Consider the following 10747-nt stretch of genomic DNA (forward strand, 5'->3'; position numbering starts at 1 on the left):
CTTATGATTTTGTGCACATTTTATTTGGTCAGTCCAAGCAACTATGTCAAATTTTGTTTTTGTTTTTTTTGTGACATCTTTCTCTGTTTAATCTCATTCTTCATTATTAAAAATTCAGTTAAAATATCTAAAATTATTATTTATTAAATAAATGTATTATTTATTAAGAAATATATGTAATATTATATATATTAGTGCTGTCAAAATATTAATCGTGATTGATCACATTCAAATTAAAATCTTGCATTTACATAATGTGTGTGTGTGTGTGTTTGTGTGTGTGTGTGTGTGTGTGTGTGTGTGTGTGTGTGTGTGTGTGTGCATTAATATAATTGAGAGAATGATTATTTTTTTATTTCTAATTTTTTTTCTGATACACACACACACACACACACACACACACACACAAATACATACATAGATGATGTATGGATATATATATATATACGTATACAATATTTATACACAGTGAGTATGCACACATTATGTAAATACAAATACGATTGATCATTTGACAGCACTAAAATATTTATAAGAGCTTTATATTTCAAATCATGTCACTTTTTGGAAACTTTTGTCAAATAAAACTATGTAAATTATACTGTTACTGCTCAGAAATGATACATGACAGTACCTAGATTAATTGCATGATTGTAATACATGACAGTAAATTGTGAAACAACACTATAACCATATTACCTGTAAGCTGATACATAAAAAAATTGCACCTTGAGTAGAATTTGTGGGCTTTTTTAATATTTATTCATTAATTTAATTCAGCTTAGTTCTTTTATTTATCAGAGGTCGCCCCAGCGGAGTGAACCGCCAACTATTCCAGCATATATTTTACACAACAGATGCCCTTCCAGCTGCAACCCAGTACTGGTAAACACCCATACAAACTCATACACGCTCACACACTACGGGCAATTTATTTAATCAATTCCCCAATAGTGCATGTGTTTGGACTGTGGGGGAAACCGGAGCACCAGGAGGAAACCCACGCCAACATGGGGAGAACATGCAAACTCCACACAGAAATGCCAACTTACCCAGCCGGGACTCGAACCAACCACCGTGACACCCTCACATTTTTAATATGTTTGTTTTCATTTTCAACTGACCATGGACATGATTTCTTGCTTTTACAAGACTCTGAATAGCACACACACAGTGCACCTGATCTCTACAAACACATCAATAAACAAACATCTGATCCTTACATTAAACCAGCTAGACAATTTTTGAGAGTAGATGAACAGCAGTGGTCAAAAAGCTGTGACTAAGCATGTCCCTTACTGTTTGCCTTTATATCCTAACACACACACACACACACACACACACACACACACACACACACACACACACACACACACACACACACACACACACAGACACACACACACACACACACACACACACACACACACACACTGATTGAGAGCACACATCAAGGTGAATGTTCTAATCTGCGCTTTTATTCTGCTCCCCATGGTGGATGCCAGCATGCGCAAGAGTTGCATTTCTGATTTATGGCAGCCGTTCATTTAGTTGTCACTGTGTCTCTGATTTGCAAGCGTGTATTCTCGGCAGGATAAGTGTGTGCTGAGTCATCCAAGCTAAAAGAGCAGAACAGAGAATACATAAAAACACTCACCACACCTCAGCTAAATCCCTGATGAACGATGATAGACATGGCGTCCCATGTGCAGAGCTCTTACTGTACAAAAGGAGTCTACTGGAGAATCCACAAAGCACAACATCATAGTGATGGGTTTAGGTGACACAGTGGTGCAGTAGGTGTCGCCTCACAGCAAGAAGGTTGCTGGTTTGAGTCTCGGCTGGGTCAGTCGGCATTTCTGTGTGGAGTTTGCATGTTATCCCTGAATTTACGTGGGTTCCCTTCAGGTGCTCCGGTTTTCCCCACAGTCCAAACACATGCAGTACAGGTGAATTGGGTAGGCTTAATTGTTCATAGTGTATGTATGTGTGCGAATGAATGTGTATGGGCTTCCCAGTGATGGGTTGCGGCTGGAAGGGCATCTGCTGCGTATAAGATATGCTGAATAAGTTGGCGGTTCATTCCGTTGTGACGACCCCTGATTAACAAAGGGACTAAGCCAAAAAGAAAATGAATGAATGAATGATTGTCTAAGATTGTAATGAAGAAAAAATAAGGTTTATTCTTTCATTAAAACAACTGATGGCAAAATTGTGAGATTGTGTAAATATGTAATCTTTAAGGAATGTAAATGTCAGCTCAAGTGATGTTGTTATTTTCTGTACATGCTTTTAATTTGAGTCCCACAAATGGAAACTGGTTAAGAAAATCCAAAATAAAAGCTTTTAAAGCTGCCAGCAAAAATTAATTGGAATTAATTAATGGGAGCAATTTCAGTCTGCTGTGTAATGTACTGTTGCATGGTTTGATTGACAATAAAGTTGACTTGACTTGACTTAATTAATTCATTTTCCTTCAACTTAGTCCATTTATTCATCAGGGATCGCCACTGCGGAATGAACCTCCAACTATTCCAGCATATTTTTTACACAGAGGATGCATTTCCAACAGCAACCTAGTATTGTGAAACATCCATACACACTCAACTTTTTTACAGTGTAGTTTCCAACATACCTCAAAATATCTTCTTTAAACTAAAAAAAAAGGTTTGGAACAAGTAGAGGGCGAGTAGATGAATAAAAGAGTGAATGAGTGTATGGATGTTCCCCAGTACTAGATTGTGGCTGGTTGTTTAAAAGATATGCTGGAAAAGTTGGCGGTTCATTCTGCTGCGGCGACTCCTGATGAATAAAGCCAAAGCTAAATGAACGAATGAAATTAAAACATTCAGTTTTGCCTTTAATCTAATGTATAGGCACAAATATCTTAATGTAAATCATCCTATAGACACTTTTTTCTCATTGATAATGAGCAATGATAAATGATATTTATATAAAGAATGCTTAAAGAGCATCATTCATCATTTTTGAGCTGCAAATCAGCATAATAGTATGTGGCTCTTCATGCGACACTGTAAACTGTAATAATAACTGCTGCAAATTCAGATTTGGCATTACAGGAATTCCCTTAAAACATTGAAATATGCATATTACTTCCTAAAAAGTACCGTGAAACATCCATACACACTCATTCACACACACTACAGCCAATTTAGTTTATTCAATTCACCTGTGTCGCATGTGTTTGGATTGTGGGGAAACCATATGGAGTCAATAAAAAAATAAAGTATTGAGCAAAAAATATATATAAATACATGCAAATCAAACAATTTTTAAGGGAAAAAAAATGCTAACAAAAATAAACAACTGCAAAGGGAATATTAAGTTTTAAAATAATTAAATAGAAATTTGCAAACAAAATAGAACTGCAAATAAAAATCTAGCAGTGCAAAAAAATAAAAAAACTATGGATAATTGCAATACATTTTATTGTATTGTCGTTAACGCCCAAATTCCCTTGACTCCACCCCCTTGTTATATCATTATAAATGCCTTCAGTGATTTCCTGAAGATAAATACCAAAAAGGGTGAGGCAGTGGCACAGTAGGTAGTGTTGTCGCCTCACAGCAAGAAGGTCGCTGGTTTGAACCTCGGCTCAGTTGGCATTTCTGTGTGGAGTTTGCATGTTCTCACTGCGTTGGCGTGGGTTTCCTCCGGGTGCTCCGATTTCCCCCACAGTCCAAAGACATGCGGTACAGGTGAATTGGGTAGGCTAAATTGTCCATAGTGTAAGAGTGTGTGTGTGTGAATGTGTGTGTGGATGTTTCCCAGAGATGGGTTGCGTCCGGAAGGGCATCCGCTGCGTAAAAACTTGTTGGCGGTTCATTCCGCCTTGGCGACCCCGTATTAATAAAGGGACTAAGCCGACAAGAAAATGAATGAATGAATAAATACCAAAAAAACAAATCAACTGGAATAGCTACAGCAGTCGTGATCGTCGATCTCATATGAAGCAAGAGATTGCGATGACATTTGATGACGTGTGCAGGTGCTGTAGTGCTGTCCCATATCTCAGGGGTACATTTTGAAGCCCTTCTCCTTCACACTGAACATAGAATTAGGATTGGGAATAGAGTCAGCTACAGTACTTGAGTTAAAAGTTAAGTCACCTTAAATAACTTATGTAGAAAGTTCCCTTACAGTTTTACGTTGAGTCAGCTTTTTTTTTTTACAGTGTAGTTTCCAACATACCTCAAAATATCTTCTTTTAAATGATAAAATACATCAAACAGGTTTGGAACAAGTAGAAGTGTGAGTCAGAATGTTTATTTTTGAGTGAACTGCCCCTTTAAGAAGGCATGTGTGATGCTGTAATGCAGCCTTCGGCCATCACTGTAATGTTGTTTGTTTGTTTCTCACCACAAACAGCATAAATTAGAGCAAATGTATAACACAAACTGGTCATGACCCATAAAGAAATGCTTCTGGGCGTGGTGCACATCTCCCATGTGAATAACTCCAGTTAAATGAGGTTAAATGAGTAACCGCATGAATTTACTCGATAATAGTTTGCAGAGTCTGCTCCTGTACTTCTCTCTCTTTATTGTCACCTTTATGTCCGTTAACACAATTCTGAGTTGAACTGTTGCCATGGAGATTCATCCCATCATTGTTGTAACCATAGAAACAGCCTCTAAGATCGAATAAAATAGCTGAGAAAGAAACATATACATTTTCTGGAGACTGAACTCTTGAACCTCCCTCATGCACCAACACACACTCACTCGCGTTTGATGTCAGATTAAAGGGGATTTTGAAAAGATGGAACAGCAGAAACATCCCAACTTCAGTGGAGACGTCACATGTTGAATAGCTGGAGGTATGGAGAAATCAAAGGAAGAAGACGAGTGTTACAGCCGTCATTAACGTGACCTTCTGTTCACCTCACAGAGCTGCTGGAAACAGTGCCGTCATTAGCATCAACTGCAGACACGGCTGGAGAGAGTATGATTCCAGGGAAACATGTCTGCATTAGGGAATCTTGCAGTCAATTTTAATCATGATTACTTCCATTAAGGGGAAACATTAAAGGAAAGTTTTTACGTACAGACACACTTCTAGATAGCTGGCTGAGAAGCTCTAACTAGACTAACGTGTGTTTGTGGTGTCCAGAACACTGTATATACACTCTCAGAAATAAAAGTACGAGAGTTCTCACTGGGGTGGTACCTTTTCAAAAGGTACAAATTTGTGCTTAAAAGGTCCATATTAATACCTCAAGGGTACATATTGGTACCTAAAAAGTACAAAAGTGTTCCTCTTAAAATGTGTAGGTACTGTTGGAATATCTAACCAATCCCATGCGTGTTCAATAAGAAAAGGTCTGGAGAGTTTTTTTTCTTCCATGCCAAAAATATTAGTAATTTATTAGATACAAATGAATAATTCGATGACAGAGCTCTGGGTTACATTACTCCAATGCAATACAAGAATTACATTCAAGAGGTTCGCAACTAACATACATTTCCTGACTCCAGCATATATACACAACTGATCTTAACAGGTGGAGTTTTGGTTTAACATCATTTATCAGTCATTCTGCAGTCCCTTGGCCCTTTGTAACCCCTGGACATTACTTCCTCTTTCTGCAACCCTTCTCTGCATACCAGAACTGAACAATTACGTGCATCTTTAATATATTTTACACTTCTACAAGCATCATGACAACTTGTGACATGTCTAGACAGCAGTCTGGAACAAACCTAAATTTATTCTTATTCTGCTTTTTCCACTAGTCAGCAGTTCTTCTAAAAAGTATGCGGCACAGTAAAAAAAGAGGAAGTTTGTCTGGTCAAGATGTTTTATAATACAATAAAAATGATTGATTAATCTGTTGTTAGTCTAAACATTTTCCTAATAAAAAAACACAAAAGTAATGAAAATAAATTCCTTTTCTCCAATGGTACTAATATATACAATTGAAGTCAGAATTATTAGCCCCCTTTGAATTTTTTTCTTCTCTTTTAAATATTTCCCAAATGATGTTTAACAGAGCAAGGAAATTTTCACAGTATGTCTGATAATGTTTTTTCTTCTGGAGAAAGTCTGATTTGTTTTATTTCGGCTAGAATAAAAATCAGTTTTTAATTTTTTAAACACTATTTTAGAGACAAAATTATTAGCCCCTTTAAGCAATTTTTTTTCTCGATAATCTACAGAACAAACCATCGTTATATAATAACTTGCCTAATTACCCTAACCTGCCTAGTTAAACTTATTAACCTAGTTAAGCCTATAAATGTCACTTTAAGCTGTATAGAAGTGTCTAGAAAAATACCTGGTAAAATATTATTTACTTTCATCATGGCAAAGATAAAATGAATTCATTATTAAAAATGAGTTAATAAAACTATTATGTTTGTAAATGTGCTGTAAAAATCTTCTCTCCGTTAAACACAAATTGGGGAAAGAATAAACAAGCGGTCTAATAATTCAAGGGGGCTAATAAATCTTACTTCAACTGTACTTCTGAGGTACTAATATGGACCCTTTAAGTACCTTTTGAAAAAGTACCACCCTAGTGACAGCTCGTGTATTTTTATTTCTGAGTGTGTACATACATTTAGATTAGTCAATTGACATAAGTTGCACATTTTTGGATGGTGAGAGGAAACCGGGGAAAGCCCACGTGAGCATGGGGAGAACGTGTAAACTCTGCACAGAAACGTTGACTGGCTTGGTTAAGAATAGAACCAGTGACGTTCTTGCTGTGAGGCAACAGTGCTAACCACTGGGCCAACATGCCACCCATCTAGGAAAGGAAAAGGAGTAGGGGTGGAAAGGGGGATTCTTCAAAACGAAGATGGCTGTCATATAGAATTAGGGTATTTATAGGGATTTAGGAATCATCTGATTGATGAATCATAGATTGAATAATGCAGGACCAGCCGTGATCAATCATAAGCACGTGATCCTCTCAGTATTAGTTTATAAAGAAACTTCACTTAAAATATTGATCCTAAAAGATTTTGTGATGATATGGGAATCAGGTATATACATATTATTTATTTATTTATTTTTTTTCATCAGGTGCTACAAACTATACCTATTACAACTCCAGATAACCAATAGGATCCTAGGTGGACCTAATTGTCAGGAGGGACCTGATTTCTCATGACACCGGCTGACCGCTTACCTCTGTGTGGAGGGCTTTCCCGCAGCATCCGGTTTGTCCAGTTAGCTCGTCGTGTGCGTCGGCTGACTTGAGATGCAGAGAGTAGTTGACCTCGACGACTAGGTTCGAGCCCAGAGAAGAGCAGTTCCAGAAATGAGATAAGACAAAAACAGAATCCAAAAAAATAAAGTAAACTAGTTCATAACAGGGTAAAAATCAGATGAGGGCTTTTGTTTTTCTGGATGGCTTTTGTAAATTGTTGGTTGGGTTTAGGGAAGTAAGTGGCACACGTGTTTCGAATTGGTCACAGCACAAACAACTGAAGAAACGCGCAGCAAATTGGGAAATTAAATAATGATTAATAAATGCTGTACAAGTACTGTTCATGCATAGTTCATGCTAGCAAATGCATCAACTAATGAACCGTAAAGTGTGACCACAAAGATGATAAACAAGTAAGCATTTCCAATTAAAGCCTTTCATCCAAAGTCACAGCTACCACGCAGACACAGAAACGCAGGCAACGTCGTTCACATTCTTAAGAAAGAAAAGTTTATTTATTTTGTGATTTATAAACAAAACACATTACCACTTTTCCATCATAATGAAAAAAGAGAGAGAAAATAACAAAAGGAATGAACGCCATTAATTCACCATCACGTATTGATGAGAGCAGGTGTACGAGAAAAGAAAAGAGAGAGGGTTTTACAACAGATGAGCGCCATTCAGTCGGACAGCACGGCGCCACCTACTGATCACCACCAGACATTAAGAAAGAATGACAGCATGAACACTCACTAGTTACAAGCATACAATACACATATCGTATTTTACATCAGGATGTTTTCCCGTTATTTTTTTTTTGTATTTCTTTGTCAAAGAAGTGAAAGAGTAGGGATAGAATCATCATACATAATTAAGCTACACTAAACAGTGCTAGTTTGATCAGTATGTCAAAGCCAAACACAAAAGAACTGATTTTTTTTGTCTTTTTTCTCTTTGTTCTCATAAACCAAAATGAAAAGGATAAAAACGAGAGCTTCAGGGCATCACACTATTGAGCATTTACAAATACCAAGGTTTAGTAACGTCATAACTGTCCACTGTAAGTCGGTGCAGAGGTGTCAGTATGCAAAAAAAAAAAAAGGCTCAGAGACGGTACGTACACAAATCTCTTGTGTGATTAATGATCAACAAAAATAGTACAAATCATAGCCATCTATATCTATAGTCATATATATCTCTATATAGTAAGTGTTTCTTTCTGGTAAGGTCATGCAGCAGTATTTGTGACATCGGTTCAAGACACGTTTTTGGGTGTGTGACAACAAGGTAGGCAGGCAAGAAGTGAAGGAACCAATCAGAGCACAGATGTGTCATCGCTGCTGTAATCAGACGCTAATGTTGAGTTTTAAAGACACAGGGTGGAGAAAACAGTCAGATCTTTGAAGTAAAGCTTTGTTGCAAACCTAAAAAAGCCTGATTTTTTTTTTTTTTTAAATAACTGAACACTTTCATTAGTTTATTGTTATATACATAACAGTGTGCAAGCTTCTGATGTTTATATAGTTTATCAGCTTCATTTGATATATCAAAGCTTAAAGTGTTAGAAAAACATATCGCTCCTGTTGTATGAGCATCTTAGCCAGCCTGATACAGCAATGTTGGCTCAAAAACCATGGCTTTATCAGTTAAATGAATGGCACAGAAATGACACTGTGTCTTTAACATTGGTTCTGCAATGGCAAAGCCATTATTTTCACCTCTCAGTTCACACTAAGAACAATAATCATACACTATTGCTTTAAATATGTGTTTTATGAATAAGTAAACACATTGGCGACCAATCAGAAACTACCTGATTTGTAAATTTATTGACTGTGAGCATTTAAAGTGTCATGCACATTTTTTTTCAGATTAAATTTCGGTAAAATAATAACAAACCCAATTGTTGGGTTATATTTACACTGTTAAACCCAAAGAGTTAAGGTAACTCAAACCATTTGAGGAAACTGATTGCAACAAACCATTTAAGTTCAATAAGTAATCCTAACGAGTAGTAAACTTAGTCCATTTGAGTAAACGAAGCAATTTGAGCACATTAAAATCCACTAAATGAAGATAATCAAACCAACTGAGTACTGTGAAACCCAATAAGTTAAGGCAACTCAAACTGTTTGAGAAAACTGATTGCAACAAACCATTTGAGTTAAAAAACCTACTCTATACGAGTACTGTTGACTTTTAAGTGGACGTAATGAGGTATTTAATTAATTGAGTTCAAATCTCTTTTCAAATTAGTAGAATTAACTTTCAGCAAGTTTTGAGTTTACACTCAATTCATTTGATAAAGTTCACTGTTGGGTTTTACAGTGTAACCATTCACTTCATGACCAATCCGTAACCCATTATATGCCAAAAAAATCCATTTATTTTAACTTCATTAGCATTGATTACAATATTATAATGCTGAAAAATATAATAGTGAAATTCACTAAATAAAACAAGTTAGTTTAACTTGTATATACATGTACTTTATGTTTAAAGTTAGTTTAATTCAATGAAGAACAGTTATGGTATTTTTTATTTATTTTTTTTTTGTTGTGTTAACTCTAGAAGAAATACCACACCATTTGAGAACCTTAGTTGTTTGGACTTAATTTAAGTTAATAGAACTAATAATTATTTAATAACTGAAGTAAAAATGTTTACGTTTCTTATACTCTAAAAGTTAGATGATATCAACACAAATGTGTATGTGACACAATATATAAGTTTACAGAACTCAAACCATTTTGTTTCAAAACTTAAATTATTTGTCGGAATCAGTTTCCTTAAACAGTTTGAGTTAACTTAACTTATCAGGTCTCACAGAATATATATATATATATATATATATATATATATATATATATATATATATATATATATATATATATATATTAGGGATGTCCCGATAAAGTTTTTTTGCCCTTGAATTCGTGTCTGAGTCATTTGATTTTGAGTATCTACCGATACCGAAACCCGATCCGATACTTTTATAATACATAAAAAAAAAAAAAAAAATTAAAGAAGATTCTGATCGAGTCTGAAACTGCGTGATCGGATGTTTTTCGATCACATGTTCAGATCTTGACATCCCTAATATTTATATATATACCCAGAGGAAACCCAGGGAAGACGGGAAGAACATGCAAATGCCACAGAGAAATGTTAAGTGACCCATTTGAGACTCGAACCAGTGACCTTCTTGTTGTGAGGCAAAAGTGCTAACCACTGAGCCACCGTGTCTCCCCACTAACAACCATTCACTCAAAAATGACTTGTTCAATCTACTTATTTAAAAATGAGCTGAAACAACACAATTATAAAGGTTTTTTTTTTTTGGGACAACTTAATTATTTTATGTTCAATCCACTTAAGTTTGTAAAAACAATTGAGTTAACTTAATAAATGTGTGTTTTTTTCAGTGTTTTTAGTGTGAACAGGCATTTACTCCATAATCTCCACCCCTTGTCTAAACCCCACATGCATCGTCTCCCTTTCCTCGTCTGTCCGAGAATGAACCGATGAGAGACCAGCAGAAATACAAAGTCTTATACAGAGACAGAG

This window comes from Danio rerio, chromosome 14 (assembly GCF_052040795.2).
Source record: "Danio rerio strain M-AB ecotype USA chromosome 14, GRCz13ab, whole genome shotgun sequence".
NCBI classification, from domain to species: Eukaryota; Metazoa; Chordata; class Actinopteri; order Cypriniformes; family Danionidae; genus Danio; species Danio rerio.